The following is a 12,867-nucleotide window of genomic DNA, read 5'->3' as shown; positions in this document are numbered from 1 at the left end:
AAAAACCCACATCCCACATACCATAGATTGACCTCAGCCTCCCTCACGAGACAGTGGGGAAGACAGGGGAGGAGGGGATGGGGGTGGGGGGTAGCGGGAGGAGAAGGGAGTGGGGCGAGCTGTTGTTTTTCTAATATGGTTTTGCTTGTGCCTGCAGCACGCTCTATGACCTTCAACCACCCCCCCCCCGCTTCAAACCCCCCACCTTCCCCTCCACCCGACCCCATGACCCCCCCACCTCTGGGAACGTGGCACAACAGATGGAACATGTATGTATCTTACTAGTAAACTCTTATTACTACAGACAGAGAGGCAGGAATGGTAAGGAGATAGTGACGGGAGAGAGGAGATTGTTCAGTCCTAGCCCACTCCCCAGGAGGTACAGACCGACCACATGACAGGGGGACAGGGAGCCTCCTTCTGCCCACTCTAGGGTTCCCTGGACACGGGCTGAGTCAGAGCAACATATGGGTCCTCAACTCTCAACTAGGCCACTCTCCGTTTCTCTCTGGCTTGTTGTATGTGTATGAGTGTATGTATCCATCTCTCAATCTCTTTCCATTTCTCTTTCTTCCTCCCCCACTTATTCATCTCTACTCTCCTCTTTTTCATCCCTCCTCCCCTCTCCTTTCCTTTCCTTTCCTCTCCTTCCCTTGTTATAATGACAAACCTCCTGGCATTGACAGCTTAGATGGAAAGCTAGTGAGGATGGTAGATGACTCTATAGCCACTCCTATCAGTCATATCTTTAATCTGAGCCTAGAGGAAAATGTTTGTCCTCAGGTCTGGAGGGAAGACATAGTCATTCCGCTACCCAAGAGTGGTAAAGAGGCCTTTACTGATTCTAACAGCAGACCTATGAGCTTTCTGACAGCTCTTAGCAAACAGTTGAAAAAAAATGTGTTTGACCAAATACAATGCTATTTCTCTGTAAACAAATTAACAGAAGACTTTTAGCATGCTTATAGAGAAGTGAACTAACATGTACTGAACTGACACAAATGACTGGTGATTGGTTGAAATAAATTGATAATAAGATGATTGTGGGAGCTGTACTGTTAGATTTCAGTTCAGCTTTTGATATTATTGACCATAACCTATTGTTGGGTCAACTTATTTGTTATGGCTTTTCAACCTCCGCCATATCGTGGATTGAGAGCTATCTATCCAATACAACTCAGAGGTTTTTCTTTAATGGAAGGATCTCTAATGTCAAACATGTACAGTGTGGTGTACCGCAGGGCAGCTCTCAAGGCTCTCTACTCTTTTCAATTTAAAAAAATGACCTGCACTGGCATTAAACAAAGCTTATGTGTCCATGTACAGTATTGTCACGTTCTGACCATAGTTCTTGTGTGMTGTGCTTGTTTTAGTGTTGGTCAGGACGTGAGCTGGGTGGGCATTCTATGTTGTGTGTCTAGTTTGTCTGTTTCTGGGTTCGGCCTAATATGGTTCTCAATCAGAGGCAGCTGTCAATCGTTGTCCCTGATTGGGAATCATATATAGGTGGCTTGTTTTGTGTTAGGGATTTGTGGGTGGTTGTTTCCTGTCTTTGTGTTTTTCTCTGCACCAGATAGGGCTGTATCGGTAAGCCACGTTTGTTATTTTTGTTATTTTGTATTTTGTAAGTGTTCACTGTTTATCGTCATTATTAAATCATGTTGAACACGAGCTACGCTGCGTCTTGGTCCGATCCCTGCTGCACCTCCTCTTCAGACGAAGAGGAGGAAGGCTGCCGTTACAAGTATGCTGATGATTCAACCATATACTCATCAGCAACCACAGCGAATGAAGTCACTGAAAACCTTAACAAAGTTGCAGTCTGTTTGGYAATGGGTGGCCAGTAATAAACTGGTGCTGAACATCTCTAAAACCAAGAGCATTGGATTTGGTACAAATCATTCCCTAAGTTCAAGACCTCAGTTGAATCTGGTAATGAATGGTGTGGCTGTTGAACAAGTTGAGGGGATTAAWTTACTTGGTGTTACCTTAGATTGTGAACCGTCATGGTCAAAACATTCTCTGTAAATTCAATAGTTGTAAATATGGGGAGAGGTCTGTCCATAATAAAGAGATGCTCGGTTTTTTGACATCACAATCCACAAAGCAAGTCCTGCAGGCCCTAGTTTTATCTTTCTTGGTTATTGACCAGTCATATGGTCACATGCTGCAAAGAAAGTCCTAGTTAAGCTGCAGCAGCCCAGAACAGAGCGGCACGTCTTGCTCTTCACTGTAATCAGAGGGCTAATATTAATACTATGCATGTCACAATCACGTCTTGCTCTTCACTGTATCAGAGGGCTGATATTTAATACTATGCATGCCTACATCACGTCTTGCTCTTCACTGTTAATCAGAGGGCTATATTTAATACTATGCATGCCGATTACATCACGTCTTGCTCTTCACTGTAATCAGAGGGGATATTAATACTATGCATGCCTACATCACGTCTTGCTCTCACTGTAATCAGAGGCTGATATTAAATACTATGCATGCCTACATCACGTCTTGCTCTTCATATGTAATCAGAGGGCTAATATTAATACTATGCATGACTACATCACGTCTTGCTCTTCACTGTAATCAGAGGGCTATATAATATGTAATACTATGGCATGACTACATCACGTCTTGCTCTTCACTGTAATCAGAGGGCTATATTAATACTATGCATGCCTACATCACGTCTTGCTCTTCACTGTAATCAGAGGGCTATATTAATACTATGCATGCCTACATCACGTCTTGCTCTTCACTGTAATCAGAGGGCTAATATTAATACGATGCATGACTACATCACGTCTTGCTCTTCACTGTAATCAGAGGGCTAATATTAATACTATGCATGACTACATCACGTCTTGCTCTTCACTGTAAATCAGAGGGCTAATATTAATACTATGCATGACTACATCACGTCTTGCTCTTCACTGTAATCAGAGGGCTAATATTAATACTATGCATGACTACATCACGTCTTGCTCTTCACTGTAATCAGAAGGGCTAATATTAATACTATGCATGCTACATCACGTTCTTGCTCTTCACTGTAATCAGAGGGCTAATATTAAATACTATGCATGGACTTACATCACGTCTTGCTCTTCACTGTAATCAGAGGGCTAATATTTAATACTATGCATGGACTACATCACGTCTTGCTCTTCACTGTAATCAGAGGGCTAATATTAATACTATGCATGACTACATCACGTCTTGTTTTTATAAGAAATATTAATGTGTTGGAAATTCCAAATTGTTTGCATAGTCAACTTCCACACTGCTCTGACACACACACTTACCCCACCAGACATGCCACCGGGGGTCTTTTCACAGTCCACAGGTCCAGAACAAATTCAAGGTAATGTAAATTATTATACAGAGCCATGAGTGTAAGGAACTCCCTTCCATCTTTTACAGCGCAAGTGAACAGCAAACCTGGTTTCAAAAAACAAATAAAGCAACACCTCACGGCACTACGCCTCTCCCCCATGTGACCTACTTGTTGTGTGTATTGACATGTTTGTGGAACTGATAGATACACACACACACTACATGTTCATGTTTTTAAATGTATGTAAATGATCAAGTATTTGGTCTGTAATGTCTTTTTCGTTATGTGTCGGACCTCAGTAAGACTAGCTGTCACCATTGCCGTCGGCTACTGGGGATCGTAATAAATCAAAATTCATATCCTCTCCTCCTCTCTCCTTTCCCCTCCTCTCCTTTCCTCCCCTCTGCACTCGTCCCATTTCCTCTCCTCCCCTCTCCTTTCCTCTCCACCCCTCTCCTCGCCACCCCTCTCCTCCTCTCTCCTGCCATCTCCACCCCTCCTCTCCCTCCATCCWTCAATCTCCCTGGGTGGTAGTGTTAAGGTTAACCCTGCCCTGTTCCACTGATAGATCAGGTTTCCCCAGAGCTCTACACAACAGCTGGGAGGCCTGACTTGCACGAGGAAACAAAAACCATGGCCAACCCTCCCAGTTCTCCTGCTCTCTCTCTCTCGCGCTCTCTCGCTCTCTTTTTTTGTCTCTCTCTTTACCTATCTTCCTGTCTGTGTTTTTGTCTCTCTCTGTCTCTCTCCACCTCCCTATTTCCCTATAAATCCCTTTTCTCCATCCTCCCTCTTTCTCCTCTCCATCCATGTTTCCTTTTTCTCTCTCATTCGGACGCTTCACTGAGACCAACCCAAATGCTTTTCATTAGTCAGTCCAATTAATCTGCAGAATCTCTGAGAAACTTTGCTACAATCTGAGCACAAGCACATTCTCAGGAGCAAAAAAATGCCCGCTGCATGTTCAGTACGGGGCACTCATACACGGACATGCGCACACACGCACACACACGCAAAGGCGGACACACAAACACGCATTCCAGTATGAAATCTATAGCCTGGTGCATACTTGTGTTGTGCAGAGGGGAAAAACAGGAAATTGGTACCGTCTCGCTCCTCTCTGCCAAGTTTCTACATTTAATTGAGCTAGTGCTTTCCCCCATAGTACCTCATTAGAGAGAGAGGAAGGAGAGAGGAGGAGAGGGAGAGAGATGGAGAGAGAGAGTGCGAGGAGCYCGAGGAGAGCGAGAGAGAGAGAGGGACAGAGAGAAAGAGGGACAAAGCGAGAAAGAGAGAGAGAGGAGTGGTAGAGTAGGATGAGGGGGGACAGAGGGAGAGATGGAGGAGGTAGGCTGGGGTAGAAAAGAGAGACGTGGATTCCCCTTCAGGTGGTAAACTTGGCATGACGGAATGGAGCTGTGAAGCCCTGTGGCAGGCATCTGCAAGAATTTCCTTCCCCCGACTTGATCCGGCTGCCATTCCTGTCAGGAGCCCCAGGCCCCGAAGGCAACACACAACCAACATCCCTGTTTTTTCACTACCAAACTTTCCACTTTCTGGGAGCACAGTTATCAGATCTTTAAGTCTTCCACCTCCGCACAAACAGAGGCCCTCCCTTTAAAGCCATGTGAGCTTCAAACCACTTCGCCTGGCTGTCACAGACACTGACACTGTGCTGCTAGCAGCCTCACACAACCAGGAGCTGGCAAAAACAAAGCGTTTGAAGTGCACTTTCTGATGTGCTCGTCTTGAGTTCACATAGGTAGTAGGCAGCGCTTGTTAGATAGATGTGTGTGTGTGTGGTGTGTGTGGTGTGTGTGTGGTGTGTGGTGGTGTGTGTGTGTGTGTGTGGTGGTGTGTGGTGTGTGTGTGTGTTGTTGTGTGGTGTGTGTGTGTGTGTGTGGTGTGTGTGTGTGTGTGTGTGTGTGTGTGTGTGTGTGGTTGTTGTCACAAAAAACGTCCCCAAGTTAGGAGTTTAACCCATCCTGTACTGGGGTTTATAGCGAAATAGACTGAAACATGTTGAACGCTACAGGTGCAAATAACTCCCTCTATTTTGTAGTCTATCTTATCCCCTCTTTCTTCTTTCTCTCTCTCTCTCTCTCTCTCTTGATATACTCCCTCTCTCTTTGAATTCTTTGACTCTCTCCACACAACTCTCCCATATTCTCACTCTCTCCATCTATGTGTCTTCTGTTGCCGTCTTTCCAGCCAGCCCCGTCAGGCAGTGAATCTTTGACTTCTCTCCAACAGCAACTCTCGCCAAATCCTCATCTTCTCCATCTTATGTGTCTTCTGTGCTGTCTTTCCAAGCCAGGCCCCGTAGGCAGTTGTAATCTTTGAAACACCTATGAAGCAGTCAGCAAGACCGTCTAAATTGATACTCTAAACTCTCAGAAATCTTAAAAACTCGGCCGAGAATTTTTGAATTACCCCACCGGCGCTGGAGTGTGGCCCAGCACAGGGACACACAGGACACTGCCGGTCCTTTTCCTTTTCCCTTCGCTCTGCCTTCTCTCCGCTCTCTCTTCTCTCATTCTCATATCTCCCTTCTCTCCCTCTATCTCCCCCCTTCTCTCTGCCTCTTTCGCTCTACTTTCTCTCATTCTCTATATCTCCTTCTCTCCCTCTATCTTCCCCCTTCTCTCTGCCCTTCTCGCTCTCTTTCTCTCATTCTCTATATCCCCTCTCTCCCTCTATCTTCCCCCTTCTCTCTGCCTCTCTCGTCTCTTTCTCTCATTCTCTATACTCCCCTCTACTTCCCCCCTTCTCTCTGCCTCTCTCGCTCTCTTTACTCTAAATGTCATCTAATTCTCCCCTTTCTCATCGTCGCGGTTCGTGTGCCCCGATATCTTCCCCTTCTCTCTCCTCTCTGTCGCTCTTTCTCTCATTCTCTATATCTCCCTTCTCGTTCTCTCTATCTTACCCCTTCTCTCTCCTCTCTCGCTCTCATTTCTCTAATTCTGTATAATTCTCTCTCTGCTCTCGTCTCTATCTTCCACCTCGTCTCTGCCTCTCTCGGCTCTCTTTCTCTAATCTCTATATCTCCCTTCTCTCCCTTATTCTTTCCCCCCCCTCTTCTATGCCTTTTTCTTCTCGCTTTCTTCTTTCCCTCTCATTCTCTATATCTCCCTTCATCTTCCCCCTTCTCTCTGCCTCTCTCGCTCTCTATCGTCTCTTCTCTATATCTCCCTTCTCTCCCTCTGTTTTACCCCATCGCCTCTATCTTCCTTCTCTCTCGCTCTCTATCTCCCTTCTCTCTTTCTTCTTCCCCTTTGCTCTCCCTCTCTCCCCCCTCCTTGTCTCCCTCTCCCCCCTCTCTTCTCCCTCTTTCCCCTCCCCTCGTTCCCTTCTCTCTCCTCCTCTCTTCCTCCTCCCTCTTCCTTCCCCTCCTCTTCCTCCCTCCCTTCTTCCTCCCTCTCTCTCTTCTCTCGTCTCTCTCTCTCTCCTCTCTCTCTCTTCTCTCTCTCCTCTCCTCTCTCTCCTCTCCTCCTGACTCTCGTCTCCTCTCTCTCAGCTCTCTCTCTCGCTCTCTCCTCTCTCTCTTCTCTCGCCTCTCTCTCTTCTCCCTCTCTATCTGTGTTGTTGAAGTGACACCGGTCTTTGCTTGGCATATCCTCCATTGTGTGCCTCTGTTGGTCTAAGTTGGTTAGCAGTCCTGTGCTAACACTGCAGAGACCACCTGCGGGTGGGGTGGAGGGGGGGGGGGGCTGGCCAGGGTGGGAGGCGTAATGGGTAGCATCGACCTGGGAGAAACTCATCTCCAACGCATGACGGCTTGGAGGTAAAAGTAAAGATCATAATACAAACAGCTGGGTAAATAGGAGAGTCGATGGTGGGTCTGCTAAACGAGGACAGGGGAGCTCACAGAGGACGGTGTGTGTGGTGCCTTGTGTCTGTGCACGGCATGCATGGTGTGCAGTTACAGCGTGTGTCTCTAACAGAGGACAGGGAAACCCGGAAGAGCCAGCATCAAGGCCTGTTGTGAACTGAGCATTAAGACATAGAGAGCGGACTTGTCTCCTGCCAGGCTCCAAGGAAGTTCACTCCGTCCTGCCTCATTACCCGGCTCATTCACTCTGCGTCTCAACACCGCGCCAACCACATGCAACGGCAAAGCACCCATAATCACCTCAGCTTATGTTTCTCCTACAATGAAAATGCAACAGGTGGGGTTTTAATCTGCTGTTGCTTACTATGGAGCTTCAGAGAGCGAAGCAGACATGTGGATTTAATTGTGTGTGATCCTATGAGCCATGACCTGGTTGAACATTTGACTGGACTTATGGCCCTAGTATATCAACTCAAGGACGGAACTGGCGAACGGCTGCTTAAACAGCGTTTGTTGCTCACTCTCTCTCTTCACACTATGAGCGGCCTCTTGGTTTTGCATCTACTACCAATAACAATATCTGTTTAAGGTCCAGAGGCCCCTGGCTCATGTGTATATGAAGGATCAAGTGGAGAGAGATGGAGTTTGCATCCTCTCTCTAATTTAGGTTTTAGGATAGTGAGGGGGACGAGAGAAGAAAGGGAAAGAGAAGGAGTAAAACAAGTAGATACAACACGAAGAGAGAGAGAAAGGGAGAGAGAGAATGCGAGAAAGGTAGAAAGAGAGAGAGAGAGGAGAGAGAGAGAGAGACGAGAGAGAGAGAGAGAGAGAGAGAACGAGAGAGATGCAGAGAGAAAGGCAGAGAGAGCAGAAGAGAGATCGAAGAGAGAGAGAGAGAGAGAGATGCAGAGAGGAGAGAGAGAGAGAGAGAGAGAGAGAGAAGAGCGAGAGAGAAGAGAGAGAAGAGAGACTTAAGAGACAGAGAGGAAGAGAGACGAGAGAGCAAAGAGAGCAGAGAGCGAGAGAGAGAGAGAGAGAGAGACAGAGAGGGACAGAGAAGAGAGAGAGAGAGAGAGAGAGAGAGAGAGAGAGAGAGAGAGAGAGAGAGAGAATGTGATGGTACCCCTGGGAGAGAGCGGGAAGTTGTATTCTGGGTGTTCAAGGCTGGTTCCCGTCAGGCTGCAAACGGCACAGCAGGTAACCCTGCTAATCACCCTCGTTCTCTCTCTGTCTGTCTGTCTGTCTGTCTGTCTGTCTGTCTGTCTGTCTGTCTGTCTGTCTGTCTGTCTATCTGTCTGTCTGTCTGTCTGTCTGTCGGCACTACATCTCCACCTTACTCACTAAATATAACCAGACAAGACGCTCTAGGTCTTTCAATCAGGATAGGAACCTCTCTCTGTGTTTGTCTTCTCTTTACCACATTGTTTTGCATCTCATCTTAAGAGATATGAATACCTACATTGCATTTTTGCGCATCAAATCTTCTCCTTTAAGAGTTTGTAGATATCCCTATATATTGCCATATAGTTATTGATCTTCTTCAAACAATCTGTGCTTCTATTGAATGGGCAAAACTAGGTGTTTAAACAGTGTCAGTTGTTTGACCTTGGCCTTGGCTCAAATGAAAGAGACTCCCAACACCATAAAACAATAAGTGCCAGCAATTTTCACAGCTTTCCCTCCCTCCTCAACCCGCGTGACACCCTCGAGCGCCACTGAGACCACACTGGCACTTGTGGAAAGCCTTAAGCATGGTACACCACATCCTCACCCCCCTCCTTCCTTTCATCCCTCCATCCATCCACCCACTCGGGCCCCGGGGAGGTAAGGGTGGGTAGAAAAGTGAATCTTTGCCCTGGGCCTTGTGTATTGATTTTGGGACTCCAAAGTTGAGGGACAGATGGGGCTCAAAGAGGACATTGACGCGAGTCAGACACAATAAGGATCAAGTCTGGAGCAGAGAGGAGAAGAGAGGAGCAGAGAGGAGTGGAGAGGAGAAAAGTGGAGGAGAAGAGAGGAGCAGAGAACAGAAGAGAGGAGAAGAGTGGAGTAAAGATGAGAAGAGGGTAGAAGAGAGGAGCAGAGAGGAGCAGAGAACAGGAGAGGAGCAGAGAGGAGCAGAGAACAGGAGAGGAGCAAGAGCGAGATAAGAGAGGAGCAGAGAGATGAAGAGAGGAGCAGAGAGCAGGCAGAGAGAGAGAGAGAGGAGAGAGGCAGAGAGATGAAGAGGAGGAGCAGAGAGGAGAAGAGAGGAGCAGAGAGATGAAGAGAGGAGCAAAAAAGATGAAGAGAGGAGCAGAGAAGATGAAGAGAGGAGCAGAGAGATGAAAGAGGAGAGAGCAGAGAGAATGCAGAGAGATGACAGAGAGAGCAGAGAGATGAAGAGAGGGCGCAGAGAAGGAGAAGAGAGGAGCAGAGGATGTTGAGAGGGCAGAGGAGGAGCAGAGATATGAAGAGAGGAGAAGAGAGGAGCAGAGAGATGAAAGAGAGGAGAAGAAAGATGAAGAGAGAGGAGCAGAGAGGAGCAGAGATATGAAGAGAGGAGCAGAGAGGAACAGAGATATGAAGAGAGGAGCCGAGAGGAGCAGAGATATGAAGAGAGGAGCAGAGAGATGGAAGAGAGGAGCAGAGAGATGTTGAAGGGCAGAGAGGAGCAGAGATATGAAGGAGAGGAGCAGAGAGGAGCAGAGAGATGTTGAGAGAAGCAGAGAGATGTTAAGAGGAGCAGAGAGGACAGAAAGTTGAAGAGAGAAAAAGAGAGGTGCAGAGAGTAGAAGAGAGGAGCAGAGATGAGCAGAAAGAATGAAGAGAGATGAAGCGAGGAGCAGAGAGTAGAAGAGAGGAGCAGAGAGATGAAGAGAGGAGCAAAAGATGAAGAGAGGAGGGCAGGGAGGAGAAGAGAGGAGCAGAGAGATGAAGAGAGGACCAGAGATATGAAGAGAGGAGCAGAAGAGGAGGCAGAGATATGAAGAGAGGAGCAGAGATATGAAGAGAAGGAGCAGAGAGGAGAAGAGAGGAGCAGAGCTATGAAGAGAGGAGCAGAGAGATGAAGAGAGGAGCAAGAGAGATGAAGAGAGAGCAGAGAGGAGACGAAGAGATGAAGAGAGGAGCAAGAGAGATGAAGAGAGGAGCAGAGAGAATGTTGAGAGGAGCAGAGAGATGAAGAGAGGAGCAGAGAGATGAAGAGAGGAGCAGAGAGTAGAAGAGAGGAGCAGAGAGATGCAGAGAGGAGAGAGATGAAGAGAGGAGCAGAGAAATGAAGAGAGGAGCAGAAAGATGAAGAGAGGAGAAAGAGGAGCAGAGAGATGAAGAGAGGACCAGAAGAGAGAAGAGAGGAGCAGAGATGAGAGAGGAGCAGAGAGGAGCAGAGATATGAAGAGAGGAGCAGAGATATGAAGAGAGGAGCAAGATATGAAAAGAGAGAGCAGAGAGGAGAAGAGAGGAGCAAGAGCTATGAAGAGAGGAGCAGAAGATGAAGAAGGAGCAGAGAATATGAAGAGAGGAGCAGAAGGAGACGAGAGATGAAGAGAGAGCAGAGAGATAAGAGAGGAGCGAGAGATGTTGAGAGGAGCAAGAGAGAGAGAGAGAGGAGCAGAGAGAATGAAGAGAGGAGCAGAGAGATGAAGAGAGGAGCAGAGATAGAAGAGAGGAGCAGAGAGATGCAGAGAGGAGCAGAGAGATGAAGAGAGGAGCAGAGAGATGAAGAGAGGAGCAGAGAGTAGAAGAGAGGAGCAGAAGAGATGCAGAGAGGAGCAAGAGAGATGAAGAGAGGAGCAGAGAGATGAAAGAGAGGAGCAGAGAGATGAGAGAGGAGCAGAGAGATGAAGAGAGGAGCAGAGAGTAGAAAGAGAGGAGCAGAGAGATGCAGAGAGAGCAAGAGAGATGAAGAGAGGAGCAGAGATATGAAGAGAGGAGCAGAGATATGAAAGAGAGGAGGCAGAGAGATGAAGAGAGGAGCAGAGAGATGCAGAGAGGAGCAGAGAGATGAAGAGAGGAGCAGAGAATATGAAAGAGAGGAGCAGAGATATGAAGAGAGGAGCAGATATATGAAGAGAGGAGCAGAGAGATGAAGAGAGGAGCAGAGAGATGAAGAGAGGAGCAGAGCTATGAAGAGAGGAGCAGAGATATGAGAGAGGAGCAGAGATATGAAGAGAGGAGCAGAGAGGAGCAGAGATATGAAGAGAGGAGCAGAGATATGAAGAGAGGAGCAGAGAGATGAAGAGAGGAGCAGAGAGATGCAGAGAGGAGCAGAGAGAATGAAGAGAAGGAGGCAGAGATATGAGAGAGGAGCATAGATATGAAGAGAGGAGCAGGATATGAAGAGAGGAGCAGAGAGATGAAGAGAGGAGCAGAGAAGATGAAGAGAGGAGGCAGAGAAGATGAAGAGAGGAGCAGAGATATGAAGAAGGAGGGAGAGAGAAGGAGAGAGAGGAGAAAGAGAGATGAAAGAGAGGAGCAGAGAGATGAAGAGAGGAGCAGAGATATGAAGAGAGGAGCAGAGATATTGAAGAGGGAGCAGAGAGATGAAGAGAAGGAGCAGAGATATGAAGAGAGGAGCAGAGAGATGAAGAGAGGAGCAGAGATATGAAGAGAGGAGCAGAGAGGAGAAGAGTGATGAAGAGAGGAGCAGAGAGATGTTGAGAGGAGCAGAGAGATGAGAAAGAGAGCAAGAGAGTAGAAGAGAGGAGCAGAGAGTAGAAGAAGAGGAGGCAGAGAGATAAGAGAGGAGCAGAGAGTAGAAGAGAGATGTTGAGAGGAGCAGAGAGGAAGCAGAGAGCAGAAAGAGAGTAGAAGAGAGGCGCAGAGAGGAGGCAGAAAGTTGAAGAGAGAAAAAGAGAGGTGCAGAAGAGTGAAGAGAGGAAGCAGAGATGAGCAGAGAGATGAAAGAGAGGAGGCAGAGAGATGAAGAGAGGAGCAGAGAGTAGAAGAGAGAGCAGAGAGATGAAGAGAGGAGCAGAGAGATGAAAGAGAGGAAGCAGAGAGATGAGAGAGAGCAGAGAGATGAAGAGAGGAGCAGAGAGATGAAGAGAGGAGCAGAGAGGAGAAGAGAGGAGCAGAGAGATGAAGAGAGGACCAGAGAGGGAAGAGAGGAGCAGAGATGAAGAGAGGAGGCAGAGAGATGAAGAGAGGAGCAGAGAGATGAAAGAGAGAGCTGAGAGGAGAAGAGTGGAGAAAGAGAGAGCACACCAGAGGGGACATGGCAACCAGCCACCACAGTCTGCGAAGGCAGGGAGGGGGGAGAGATGACACTCATCTTCTTGGAATCATACAGTATCTCACAGATGGGGACACAAATATACAGTGTGATGTGATGAATGTAAACACAGGATATACACAACACAATGTAGCAATCTTTTTGGTGCTAAATGTTGGAGCGAGAATATACACAAACAGGAAAAACCTAGATTGGCTGAACTGGACACTGGCGTGAGTTCAGATCTGATTAATCATCAAACAGGCATTCTATCCACAAACTGTATCCAATATGTGATACATGTTACCAATATCTAATATCAGCATCTCAGTATGTCCTTGATGTCCATATCTGTGTGTGTGTGTGTGTGTGTGTGTGTGTGTGTGTGTGTGTGTGTGTGTGTGTGTGTGTGTGTGTGTGTGTGTGTGTGTGTGTGTGTGTGTGTGTGTGTGTGTGTGTGTGTGTGTGTGTGTGTGTGTGTGTGTGTGTGTGTTGTGTTGTGTG

Source organism: Salvelinus sp. IW2-2015, linkage group LG6.2, assembly GCF_002910315.2.
Source record: "Salvelinus sp. IW2-2015 linkage group LG6.2, ASM291031v2, whole genome shotgun sequence".
NCBI classification, from domain to species: Eukaryota; Metazoa; Chordata; class Actinopteri; order Salmoniformes; family Salmonidae; genus Salvelinus; species Salvelinus sp. IW2-2015.
This window is presented reverse-complemented; position numbering follows the sequence as displayed.